Source organism: Antechinus flavipes, chromosome 4 (assembly GCF_016432865.1).
Source record: "Antechinus flavipes isolate AdamAnt ecotype Samford, QLD, Australia chromosome 4, AdamAnt_v2, whole genome shotgun sequence".
Taxonomy (NCBI): domain Eukaryota; kingdom Metazoa; phylum Chordata; class Mammalia; order Dasyuromorphia; family Dasyuridae; genus Antechinus; species Antechinus flavipes.
The window spans coordinates 317,517,824-317,532,711 of record NC_067401.1 but is presented as its reverse complement, the minus strand read 5'-3'; positions in this window follow the sequence as shown (position 1 = coordinate 317,532,711).

Genomic DNA, 14,888 nt, shown 5'->3' with positions numbered 1-14,888 from the left:
ACCCATTTTTATGTGTGTATATTATATATATATATATATATGCAAACATATACATATATCTGCCTATATATTATATATGCTAAACATTATATTATAATGCTATGTTATATATGATTTATATACTATATATTATACACATACATAGACAGGCATATTATATATATATATATATATATACACATATATATATATATTTAAAAGAATTATAGATTTCGCTTTAGAAGTCACAAAATAATACTTAGAAAGTTCTTTCAAAGTCAGCTAGTACAATCTCTACCATTAGAGTTGAGAAAACTGACACCTAGAAAGATGAAACTGAGATTTTCAGTACTATACTCATTGGACATCTGATGATCTCTGTTCTTTTATACCTGATTCCTGTCTTAAGACCATCATGTTTGCTTTATTTGAATATAATAGAGTCCTTGATGTTCTAAATCTGTTATTTCAGCTAACATATTATCCAAAATTAAAAAGTGAAATTTCCTTAGGATAATACTATTGTTTTAAATATATAATGTTTCATTTTTGGATATAGATCTAGTTGTGATATTGCTGGATCAAATAACATAGGTTTAATATTTCTTTGTGAACAATTTCAGATTTCTTTCTCAAATAGTTATCAGTTCACAATTCCTCCAACAGTGAATTAATGTCCAAGTTTTCCACATCTCGTCATCCTGCTTTCCCCTAAATCATTTTAGAAAATCTAATAAGTACAAAATAATATCTCAAGTTTGTTTAAATTTGCATTTGTCTAATCAATGATTTAGAGCATTTTTTCATATAACAATAAATAATTTTGATTTCTTCATCAGAAAACTGCCTGTTTATATCCTTTAACCATTCATCAATTGGGGAATGACTCATTTTCATATGGATTTGATGGAGCTTTTAACATATTTTATATATGAGACCCTTATCTAGTAAAGTATAATTTCCTCCCATTTTCTGCCTTTCTTTTGATCTTGGCTACATATGTTTTAGTTGTACAAAATTTCATGCAATCAAAATCATACATATTTTACATCTCATTTCACCATTTATCTCTTGTTTTTTCATAAATTATTCATTTATATATTTATTAAGTGATATTTTTCATGTCCTTCAAATTTTCTTATAATCTCTCTTTTTATATTATATATATAAAATCTCTCTTTTTTATATGTCATATATCCACTTTGACTTTATCTTGGTAAATGGAAGATATTGGTCTATTTCCAAGTTCTACCATATTGATTTCAGTTTAAACAACTTTTTAAAAAAAAATAAATGATGAATTTTTATCTGCAAATCTTTTTTTTAATTGTCAAATTTAAGGTAACTATATTTATCTGCTTATATAAATTGTATGTCTGCTCTATTTTTTTCTCTGTCTGTTATCTATTTTTCTATTTCTTAGACAGTAGCAGATTGTTTTGTTAATTAATGCTTTATAATATAGTTTAAGATCTGATACTTCTAGATCTGTTTCCTTTACATTTTTCTGATATTTCTCTTAATATTCTTTCCTTTTTGTTTCTCCAAATGAATTTTGTTAATATTTTTAATTCAGCAAAGTATTTAATCAGGATGACAAATATGTAAATTGCATAATTGTTATTTTATTATATTGTCCCACCTGCCCATGAATAATTATACTTTGTGCAATTATTTAAATCTCATTTTATTTTTTAAAAAACTTGTTTTTAATGTAATTTTGTTTTTAAATAAAATTCCTGGGTTTGTTTTGGCAAGACATATTTATATCTAATTATAAGCATATCTGGGGAGGAGGGAGGGAAAAAAATTTACATAAGTTGTATATAAGAGATTTACAGTTTCATGCACAATCATCTTTTTATTATATTGTGCTATGGAAATGCTTGTTGTATTCCATAAATTAAATGTTAAATAGATTATATATCAATATAACTCTTCATGAATGAATTAAACTTTTTGAATCTCACTATAATGATGTACAATTGTAACACATTATATTACTATGTGATATATTTTTGCAGTATAGAATAGATGAAAGGGAAACCAATTAATTTAGTATCAAAAGAAAAAAGTTTGAATCCCACTTTGCTACTTAGTGCTATTTTATTTTACTTAGGTTTTCTTTGCTTCATTTTCTTCATCCACAAAATAGACAACACTAGGGTAGAACATTTCATGTCCCTTCCACCTCTAATCAGAGGATTCTTTAATGTTGGAGAATATTTTAATTATTTAAATTAACTTTAAAAGCTATTAAATCATTTCAATTCATTTAAACATTCATTTATACACTTTAAAAATCATATCTAAAATACATAGCATAGCATGTAATCCTTACTGTAGATAATGTAGCAAAGTTGTCTTATGTGCTAAGAAGCTGGGTCACATCAATAACTACATGACAGTTTTCATCTTAGTGTTATAAAATATTTTTCTTCATAGAAAATGGAGGATGAAAAAATGATATCACATCTTCAGGTTTTCCTTTTTAACAAAAGCCTTCTCACAGGGATTTCATCATTAGGAACTATTCCACTGAATTTTACATTGTTTTGAACAAAAACATAAAAGTCACTTGATGCTGATTTCCAGCTCTCAGAAACAATGCATCTTTGATACTTAGGTTACATTAAAATAACAACCACAATCTCATAACAAGTTTGTCTTTCTTTAACATTTTTATGTTTTTCACAATCATTCTTAAATACTTGAAAGGTAGAATACTCTTTCCTCTCCCTTACTTCAAGGTCAGATGATCTATAGATAACTGGTGATAGAGAAAAAACAGAAGGGACAATGTCAACAGTCTTGTTTTAGAGGAGAGTACCAATCCAATTGATTATGTCACACAGACCAGATGTGTTCTTACTCCATAAATTAGCAGACAAGAGCCTCTAGGCTTTAATAGCTGTGAAATCCCTACGAGCAGAATGGTTCCAAGTTGTGGACAATGTGATTAATCCAGACTGCCTTGGCATGCTAACAAAGTCAAGTTGTTCTTACTGTGAGAAACATTCAACTTATTTCATGGATAAGATTGATCAAATCTGGGCTTTCACTGCTTCTCTGGGAATAGAATTAGAGAGAGAGACATGAAGCTTAGAGAAATATAAGAGAAAAGTAATGTCTTTGCGGGTGGCTTCTCAAATTCAGTTTCACTTACAGGTTTTGGGAGGTCTAGAGAATTTGATGCCAACAATTGTGACATAAACTCTTTGGTTAGATATGATGAGAGAAATATTGATTAAGCATGAGATACCTGATGAATTAAAACATATCACTTAGTGGGTGTATGTTGTTGATTTTTTTACACAAAACATTTTGATCTATAAATTAAACCTATCATCTTTCTTTTTCTTGAAACTACTTTTCTAGAGAATTATAACTGAAATGACTATAAACTAACAACAAAGAAATTCAGACATATTCAATTAAATTAATCCAAAATTTATAATAAATTAATCTTTTTATTCTTCTTAATTTGATATCAACCTATTTCCATTTAGCAATATTTAATTAAATGCCTATTCAATGCTGGCACTAAAGCAGGTTTTGAGCAAAAAAAGACAAATCAAAATAGTTTTTACTCTCAAGGAATTTATGTTTTTCAAGGGTGGTTCAGGATTTGAAAGAGGAAAACAACACACACACACACATTCAATTTTATTCAGAAAAATTAAGCATCTACTATGTGCTAGACAACATGCTACACTCTAGGGATGCAATTAAGAGAAAGAAAAGAAATTCCTTGACTTCACAAGCTTACAATCAAATGGAGTAGACAACTCGCAAAAGGAAATTAGGAGGCAGGGAATACAATAAGGAGTAACCAACAGAAGCACATTTTGTTCCATGGAGTTGAAACCAGGTACAATTGCAGAAAGAGATTTAAGTGAGTTAGAAGTGCAATTTATGCCCATTATAAAGGAAAACTTTGGGAGGAGTTAAGTGCTTCACCCTCCAACTGTCTAATGAGAGTAAAAAGAGGCTGAGAGATGTGGTATTAAAGCTTAAGTTAGCCTTAAATTAGATATGTGTGTATATGTATATATGTATGTGTACACAAATAAATATACATATATCTGTGTATATCTGTGTATGTGAGTAACATTCAGTCTTTTCTCCACTTTGATATATACATGCATATATATGTGTACATCATATATATATACATAAACATAATGATATACACATTTATCTAAATCAAAGCTAACTGTAATATGCAATATAAATATCAATATAAATTTATTTTTCTATATTATAGGTATATATTTATATATGTATATACACACACTCATATATACACTTTATGAGAGAAATGGGATGGTCTTTCACTAAACTTTTTTTTCTTCCTGAGAAAATTGTTAATAAATTTCATTGATTATGATTATTTATGTAGAATTTGTTTTTAGCCTTTTTCTTTCTAATTCAATCTATTTTTCATGCTTGCTCTTGCCATATAAGCCTTTTAGGCAGTTTCTCAAATTCACAGTTACTTTTCCCACCTCCATGACTTTGCAGAGACCATTCTTCCTTCCTAGAACTAACTTCTTTGTGATTCTACTTCTTAAATCATATCTTCTTTCAAGGCTCAATTTGTTGCTATCTCCTATGGGAAGCCTTTCTTGATCTCTCTAATTATTAGGGCTAGCTATCTCTCTGAAAATTATCTTGCATTTGCATAATCTATATTCAGAGTAGTATGAACCCAGAAGAATGCAAGTTCCTAGAGGGAAAGAACTCCTAAATTTTTGTTTTTCTAGATCCAGAAACTAGCAGAGTACCCTGCACATAATGGATGTTCATCAAGCCTTTGATATAACATGTAGTCCATTTACTGAAATATATAAATATATGTACATAAACATATATTATATATGTATATGGTTGTGTTTATAATATGATAATATATATTATATTATATATGTATGTATATGTATATATATACATATACACACATCATAGTTTAGGGCTCTATTAATATTGTCATCCATCTATGCTTTATCTTAAAAGTAAAAAATATAATCAATCCCTGTAAAGTATTAAGATGGAGAAATAAATTCTGAAAAATAATCTGTTTAGGATTATCTTCTAGATCTAGAAAAAATGTTTTTGGATTTGAGTGAAGTTAGCCCCTCTCCATGTATATGGAAGATATATGAACACTATTGTCCTAACTGGACTTCTGGAAATATCTTTTCATTTTTTAAGATCCTGAACATTTCTGACTTTCTTACCCCTTTTCCAACTTGGACATTTTAAAAGACTATTTTAAAACATCAGGTATCTTCCAGAATATTAGAATTTATTCTAAATATAAATACTTCATTATTATGGATTTTAATGTTGTGTGCTCCAAAATTACATTCATTCTTTATTATTCAGTGTTTAGAAATTTTTTTAAAAAACTGATTTTACATATATATGTATATGTATGTATGCGTATATATGTGTATATATATACATATATGTATATGTATGTGTATGTATATATATATACATATCACAAGTCAGAGACTCATAATACAAAGATTTTCTCAGCCCCTTTGTACCCATCTGGAAACCTGAAAAATACAAGGAAAAAATGTACCCTTTTTTTTATTGTCACCAATTCCTCACTTTCATATGTAGAAAGTCAACTTGATGAGTTTGTGGGACAGTTAGCCTTTCTTTGGGACTTAATGACATGAGAAAGAAAGCCTTTGTTGGAACTTTTATCTACATCACACTACCCACAAGTGTCAGTGACTAGAACTACACTAAAATTGGATGGATGGCACAGACTCTTGGGAATACAATCTTTAATGAGAAATACTACCACATGGAATGATCCTATATAGAGTATTCCTTGAAAATTCTAATTTTTTCCCTCTTTCATTTTTTTAAAGAGAATCCAATAGCACAGCAAAGGATGGGATACAAATGCCACCTTCTTCAACAAAATGGTTAATTTCTAGCATGTGCATATGGCCAATCTCATATGCTTTTTATGTCACCCTAGTGTGAACTTCAAGGACAATAATTTAAGAATGCCTTCCCTCGAGGACTCTGATTTCCTGTAGGAATTCCTCAGACTTACTTCTCTAGCAACCTCAAGTTTGATTGTCTTAAAATCTGGCCCTCTGGACAGAGAAAGGAAATTTCTTTGGTAATATTATCTTTAAGTCTTGCCTCGTGAATAGCCACATATTTGGGAATCTAGATTTCTATCCATAGAAGGGGAATTCTTTGAACCCTGTGCCCCTTGGGGAAAAAAAGGGAATCATTCACATATGATCCTTGTAGGTAAAGGAGCAAAAATGGACTGAAGTAAAGCTAGAAGAGAGCACAGAACCTGGTTTTTGTTCTTTACTATTGCTATAAGTTGTTGAAATGGCACAGGGAAAGTGGGAAGCATGGTTCCTGTTCAGAAATTGATTCTTTAATACATGGTAAAATCCAACCACATAATGAAATGACAAGTTCAAAAGAGGTTGCATGCAGACCTTGAGAGAAGGTATGACCTTCTATATTCTATAATTCATATAATATGAATTATATGAATTGTTTATGGGCTACTCTAAATTCTATTATATTTGGAGAATTTCTTTGTGGTCTCTTTTAAGTACTCTGCATCCTTAACATTTTTGATGGGGGGAAAATCAATATTATTATGGAAAAGCATTTGTTATCTCAAATGATTATAAAAAAAAGAAGACAACCATATTTGAACAAAATTAGATAGAAACTATATTCTAAGATTTCTCAGAATAAGCTCTGTTTAGCTACAATAAAAATGTACATATCAACAAATATCAAATATACCTTTCAGACCAGAATAAGGACTTTACTATAGCATGAATCATAGCTAGGAGATTCATCTCAGGACCATTAAAGAGGTGCTAAATCTATGCTTTCATGGAGATCCAGAAAATATTGCAGGGCATCATGGAAAGAACACTGAACTTTGTGTCAAAAGAAAAGAGTAAGGCCCTATTTCCAAATTTACCATTTAAGTACTTCTTTGACCTGGTGCAAAACACAAAAAATATATAGATTAAGAGTCAGAGATCCTGCATTCAAATTCTAGTTCTGTTGCTTTTTTGCCTCTGTGATTTTAATTTAATAATAATGTTTTTTTTTGCATGAACTTTACTTTCTTCCTCTGTAAAATGAGGGGGGTTGGACTTGACCCCTCTAGGCCTGACATTCATTATGCAAATCCTTGCCCTGAAATGAAGGCCAGCTATGTAGGAAATAAGGTGGCAAGGAAGTAGTCAGAGCCAGCTGGTAGAAGCCATGGAATTCAATGCAATTCAATTTAGTAAATATTTATTAAGTACCTCCTAGTTCTAGGCACTGTGAGAGGGACTGGGGACTCAAAGACAAGAACAAAAATATTCCCTGACCTCAGAGTTTATAATATAAGGGAATCCATAAATGACAGGCTATTTTAAAGCAAAGATACCAATATACATACCATTTACAGAATCTTTGCTTTCTTAATCCTCTGCCACTGGATAGAGTAGTAAGAACAGGACAAAAATTTTCATTGTGGTTAAAGATGCCATCATTTTGAAGATATGATAAACCCAATTTCCTAACCTTTTATTGTCATTATTATGTGGCCAATTTCACAAAGACAAGCTATTGAAGATCCCACAGTCTATTCCAATTGGAATCAGTGCATTTGGAGTCCTTCAATTTCCTCTTTCAGCCAAAATTACTTTCTTCCCCTTCCTCAGCTACTGAATTGTGGGGCTATTAGAGAAATTCAAGTCCAAGAGTTATTTAGGGACAATTATTACCAAAATGTTGGAGATGCCTGTTTTGGGGTTCATTCAATGTTTTCTGCTGAGAATAGCCTTCTCAATTAAGATTATATTAATAAGAAGAACAATAATAAAAAGAACAATTAATAAGAAGAACAATATCTGTCAATATATTAAGAAACCACGGGGAGAAAGCAACCAACCACTCTGTGATCATGAAGGTTACTTAGACATCTGTAAATGTCAAATGATTTTTTTAGCCAGTAATCATAAAAGCATCTTTTAAAATCTTTCATGAAATTAAAAAAAATTATTCCCTCAAAATCTTCCAAATGTAATAGAATTGGTTAATAATGTTAGTACATGCAGACTTTGCATTTTCATGAATAAGAAGGTCACCTACTAACTTGGTTAAACTGAATCAGCAGAGAAAAGCCTTGGCTTTAAATAACAGCTCTCAGGCATGTGCTGTGATTCTTTTCATTGGTTATTCATCAGTTTTCAATTGCTATATATAAGCAACAATTTGGAGATTATAATATTCATTTCAGTGGCCTTCTTTTTGTTATGTATTTTTAAATCCTTAAAGGAAAACAAATAGAATTAAGGTGGTGGACAGGGTCTGGATCTTTTAAGGGTCTCCTAGATTCTTAGCACATAAGCCATTCAAAATGGAAACAGTTATTTTCTGGGAACTTCAGAACTGACTACACAGTGCAAATAAGAAACATTGTAGAAAAATGGAGGATTACCTTGAATGTCAGCATAATGTGTTAATGGGTCAGTTGCTGTACCTTATGACACTAATTTTGTGGCCGCATGCAAATTAAAATACTCAATGCCCCAGAAAACTCCTTAATAATCTAAATTATAGACAAATAGTTAATTTGGTAGAAAGAAATTCCACCCTAGGATTTCCCAAAGCTAATAAAATTATAAATCTGGACTGTGCCTCCCCTCCCAAAAAAGTACTAACTATTTTACTTGACCTTGGATGTAAAAAAACAAATTACATTATTTCTATAATTCCTAAAATGATATATTGAACACATAATATTACTAAATAGAATTACTATATATATATATATATATATATATATATACATAAGTTATAATATCCTAAATATCATGTTGGAATCCATATATTTACAGGAGAAAATGCTTAAATTAATTTTACTTTCAATGACATCATTAGAATGAGTGAGAAAATATAACATTTTCTCAAAAGAGATATTTTATTCTAGATGATAATTTATTTGTATCTGACTTTTCATGAATCACTTGGGATTGTTTTTGGTAAAGATACTAGAGTGGTGTGCCATTTCCTTCTCCATTTGACAAATGAGGAAACTGAGGCATATAGGCTTAAGTGAGTTGCCCAGGATCACATAGCTAGTAAGTGTCTGAGGACTGGTTTGAACTCAGGTCTTTGACTGTACTACCTAGGTGTACAGAGTGAAAATGAGAGACATCATAATGCTGTAAAAGAGTGACCTAGGATACAAGAATAAATGTGCTAATTAATCTAGGGTTCTCAACTAAATTAAAGTTTGCTTTAGTTATGGCATGTGCTAAAAAAAAAAAAAATAAAGGATATGCTGAACGTTGCTTCAATGGAGGCCATAACTGCAATTTATACTTTTAACATCCTTTATAATTATAATGCAAATAAATGGGATTTTGTTCTTGAAGGTGATGGCAAAGGTGGGGTTGAATGCTGAGGGTAGGGAGTTGGGTGAAGTGAATTGAGATTTTACCAAACTCTTGAGACTTAAGACTCAGTTTCCTGAATCTTAACTGTTTGGAGACTGAGATGAAACTAATAGTATTACAAGAAGAATGTGAAAATAATAGGACAGAAATACTGGATGAGTTTTGCCCTGCACATACAAAGCTCCTGACCACTTCACTGTCCTAAATTTTATTTTTATATGGCACATATTTAGAAAATTTAGGAGTGTCCTGGAAAGTTGTAACAGCTGGTCTGCGTGTGTTCAGCAGTAGGGTTGGAGGCGGTTGAATGTCTAAGGAATTCCAAGGCCTTAGAGAATAGTCCTCAGAGCTGCCTGTGAGAGCACAGTGTGAGAAACAGCCAACTGCTAGGGTCCTGACAGATGTTATGAAAGGGTTGGTGTTAAGTGCTTTTTTCAGGATATTAAACCAGCATCCTAACTGGTAAAAAAAATGAATTGTCACTGACATTATGTCGGCCCACTTGGAGCCCCTCTCTGCTACTTTCTGTGATCTGGGAACCATTACACACAAGAGATCAATATCCTCCAGTGCTGGAATTTAAATAATAATTTCTAATAAAACTCGTTTTAGCCTGCTTTGACCAGAAGACAGAGAAAGCCACAAAAACATTATGCATTTAAAGCCTCCCTCTTTCCTTCTCTTTTCTTTTTCTTTCTTTTCTTTCTTTTTTTTTTAAGATCTGAATAATGGAAGAGAGATTTAGTGATAAGCCACAAAAAAGGCATTTTGGTCCTGGCCAATCTGCTTAGTTAATAGCTGTAAACTGATATCCCTAATGAAATAAAAATGTCTCTCTGTGCAAGTGCATAACTGCACAATTGTTAACAACATTGAACTCTGTAATGCTACTGATGAGCACTAAGTAACTGACACATTGACAATTTCCCATGACTTACTTCTTCCCTAGTTTCTTTCCCAATTTAAAACAAATAAAAAAGTCGAATCCAAAAATCAAATTCACTTGGCATTGTGACTTTTGAAAGCTTTCTTTACCCCCATGAAACTCTCATCACTATCTTCCAGAAGACTTTCCCAAATCCACCTTGAATTTTTTTGGTATATATTCTCAATATATTTCTTTGTGTACATATTATTTCCCCTATAGAATATAAGCTCATTGAGGGTAATGGCTGTTTCAGTTTTGTCTTTATATCCTAAACCCTTGGTGCAGTACCTCCCACAGGCTTGTTGATTAATTGATTAATTTAGATCAGAGAGAAAATTGCATTCATCATTTGGGTCCTTTTCTTGTATAAAGAAGGAAGAAAGAAGGAAGGAAAGAAGGAAGGAAGGAAGGAAGGAAGGAAGGAAGGAAGGAAGGAAGGAAGGAAGGAAGGAAGGAAGGAAGGAAGGAAGGAAGGAAGGAGGAAGGAAGGAGGGAAGGAAGGAGGGAAAGAAGGAAAGAAGGAAGGAAGGAAGGAAGGAGGGAAGGAAGGAAGGAAGGAAGGAAAGAAGGAAGGAAGGAAGGAAGGAAGGAAGGAAGGAAGGAAGAAGGAAGGAAGGAAGGAAGGAAGGAAGGAGGGAAGGAAGGAAGGAAGGAAGGAAGGAAGGAAGGAGGGAGAGAAGGAGGGAGGGAGAGAGAGAGGGAGGGAGGGAGAGAGGGAGTGAAGGAAGAAGAAAGGAAGGAAGGAGGAAGGAAGGAGGGAGGGAGGGAGGGAGGGAGAGAGGGAAGGAAGGAAAACAATTAAAGGAAGGAAGGAAGGAAGGAAGAAAGGAAGGAAGGAAGGAAAATAGAAAGGAAAAACACATCTGTAAAGCCCCTTATGGCTATTAGGAAAACCCATTTTCTTTTCCCACTCCCCTTCCCCCCACCTTGCCTGTAACAGGGAAGGGAATAGTTCTCCAGAGTGAGATAGAGACATAGAGGAGTGGGCATCTCAGAAGTTGTCATCATTCCTCCTTTCACTCTTGGCCTCCCTATGCTGCCCAGTTCCTTTGTATCCTGTGGTGCAGACTGCAGACAGAGGAAAAGCCCTGTCCAAGTGGGCTGAGGTTGGATGGCCGTGGTTAAAATGGTTTCCCCTGGATCTCCCTCACAGCTTGCATCTGTCTGATTTCAATCAATGGCAGTTCCCTCCACATGTCTAGCCATCAATCTTCTCCTGCTCCTGGATGAGTGTCTCACAGTATGGAGCATGTCCCAGTTAAAAAATAGACTTTGCTGTAGCCAATCCACTTCAGTCTCTGATAAGAATTCCTTTGATTTTTTTTATATCAAAAAAAGAAAGAAAACACGTTAGGGAATTGGTTTTATTTCTGATTATACAGACTGGAACCCCAAAAAATTAAGAAGCAGGAGGAACTAGACACTAAAGGGGAGAGTAGAAATATGGAGGGCTTCATAATCATTTTAGGTATTTCTATGGAGCTCCCCCCAGACAAAGGGACATAACACCAAAAGCCAAATGTTTGAATTGTTACAACCTCCGAAAACATGCGATAAAAGTCTAGGGCACATTCTGGGTGTGGGTGTTCAGCATCTGTCACCTCCCCGCTCCATGACAACCCTTCCTCAACTAAGAATAAGCATGAAGTAATGGAACCAGTCCAGTTTTCATGTCACTGAAATATGGAATTCAATAGAATCCTGATCATCTTTCTGCATTTATCTGAAAATTCCATTCATTTTTAGAGGCACTGTGTACAATTAACTGAATTCTCATACTCACCCAATCCAGTGACTTTTGCTCAGTTTTTATCCTTCTTGACTTTGCTGCTGTACTTTTAGTTGTCCTCTTCTTCTAGATACTCTCTGTCCCCTCAGCTATTTTCTCTTTGTTATCTTTCTACATCTCTGACCACATCTTGTCAATCTCCTTGAGTCTTTCAATCTTTCAGGTTTTAAGAGAAAGCTCCTCCTTAGGTTTCTTCTGCCCTGTTTCCATTGATAATCTAATGGTTTCATTTTTCCCCTTTATGTAAATGATTACAAAATCTATATCTCTGGTTCCAACCAATCTAGAATTCTACATTACAAACTAATTGCTGCATACAGCATAAATATTTTGTCTCTATTTGCCTTAAATTTAGCATGGCCAAAACAGTACTTAATTTTTTTCTCATCTCTTCAAACCATTCTGTCCTCGCAACTTTGCTATTTCAAGTAAAGATTCTATTTTCCTCCCCGTCATCTGCCTCAAAAATTCAGTCATCTTCAATGCTTCTCTTACTTTCATTCACTTCCTACTCTGCCATGTTTAATCATTACCTCGTCTAGTGATTTCAACATCCATAATATCTCTCACATCTTCCCCTCCTCTTCAGTGCCCCAGGATAATTCAGATCTACATTACCTCTTTCTTGGACAATTGTTGTAACCTACTAAATGGTTTCCTTACACATAGTCCCACATACTGCTACTACTACTATTATTGCTGCTGCTGCTATTACTACTAGTAGCAGTAGTAGTAGTTGTTAAAGTATATGCTATACTTTAATATTTTCAAAGTGTTTTACAAATACTCTCTCATTTGATCCTTGCAACAACCCTGGGAGTTAAATGTTCTTATTATCCCAATTTTACAATGAGGAAACTGAACCAAAGCTTAACTGACTTGCCCAGAATCACACAGCTAGCAATTTTCTGGGGCTGGATTTGAACTTAAATTTTTCTAACTCCAAAATCTTGATTCTATCCACTATGTGACCTAGTTGCTTTATGTATATATCTATGTTCATATGCATATATGTATGCATATGTATTCACACACATATCTATGTATGAATATATATGTGTCTTTACAATAAATGCATAAATCTGATTATGCCAACCCATCGCTCAAAACTATTCACTAGTTCCTTAAAAAAGTCTAATTAAATAAATTGCTATTGTGCTTTCAGCATTACTCATACTACTCTTAGTTCCTCTAAACAGAACACAAAAGTATTTCTATGAAAAAAAGAAAAGAAAGAAGGAAGGAAGGAAGAAAGGAAGAAGGAAGGAAGGAAGGAAGGAAGGAAGGAAGGAAGGAAGGAAGGAAGGAAGGAAGGAAGGAAGGAAGGAAGGAAGGAAGGAAGGAAAAGAAGGAGGGAGGGAGAGGTGGGGGAGAGGGATGGGAAGAAGGAAGGAGGGAAGGAAGGAAGGAAAGAGTGAGGGGGAAAGGAGGGAGAGAAGTAAAGAGGGAGGGAGGGAAGGAAGGAGAGAAAGAAGCAAAGAAGGAAGGAAGGAAGGAATGAAGGAAGGAAGGAGGGAGGAGAGAAAGAGGGAGGGAGGGAAGGAAGGAGAAAGAAAGATAGGAAAGAAGGAAGAAGAAAGGAAAGAAAGAAGGAAGAAGGAAGGAAGGAAGGAAAAGAGGGAGGGAGGAAGAGAGGGAGGAAGGAAGGAAGGAAGGAAAGAAGGAAGGAAGGAAGGAAAGAAGGAAGGAAGGAAGGAAGGAAGGAAGGAAGGAAGGAAGGAAGGAAGGAAGGAAGGAAAAGAAGAAAGGAAAGAAGGAATGGAGGGAGGGAAGGAGGCACTACCCAGGAAAGAAGAAAAAGAGAAAGAACATATATTTCATTTTCCTCACCTATAAAATGAAGTCCCAATGACCACTAAGAATTCTTCCTGTTTTTAATTTATTGAGATTGTAAATCTTTCCTATCTATGTAGGCTGTTAGACATAATTTCCAGTATATTTCTTTATACCCATTTAGACTTCAGGAAAATATCCCCTGGGTCCCACCTTCTCTTTCCCCCTTACTGCTCTACACACATTAGATAATTCCCAGAAGAAGTTTTTATTATACTGTAAGCATCATGAACATTGTAATTATATTTTTTGTAAATTCTGTATCCCCACTGGAGGCAGCTAGGTGGCACAATGGATAGAGCATTAGGCCATCTAGCCTCACACAGATACTAGCTGTAACTATAAATTACTTGATTAGTTAATAAATAGCCCTGGTTGTTACTTAAATTATTATCTGACTCAGATTTCTCAACTGGAAAATGAAGATAATAAATACATCTATCTTACAGAGTTGTGAGAATCATATGAGTAACATTTATAAAGACATAAGCATGGTGTCTAGCACATAGTATTTAACAAATGCTTGTTATCTTATTAAACGGTTTATTTCCTAATTAACTTATATTATTTTTTTTTGCCCAGCACTGAGCACAGAGTTCTGTATGAGAAAGTACTTAATAAATTCTATTAATGAATGAATGGAATCTCCCTGCCAGATTTTTTAAAAAAAAAAAATCAGTTTGATCCCCAGTAGGAGAATATAAAAACCTCTTTTTCTTATAATGTGAGTGATTCATCTCTTGGTCCAGAGAAAGATACTACTCCACCCCACCCCTGCCTTAGAGTTCTGTACCCATTTTCCTCCCAGTGTGCTTCTTCCAGAATAACTTGTTCTGGAATTAAGAACTCATGTGGGTCTCATCACTGGCTCCCATATATTAGTCAACCTGAT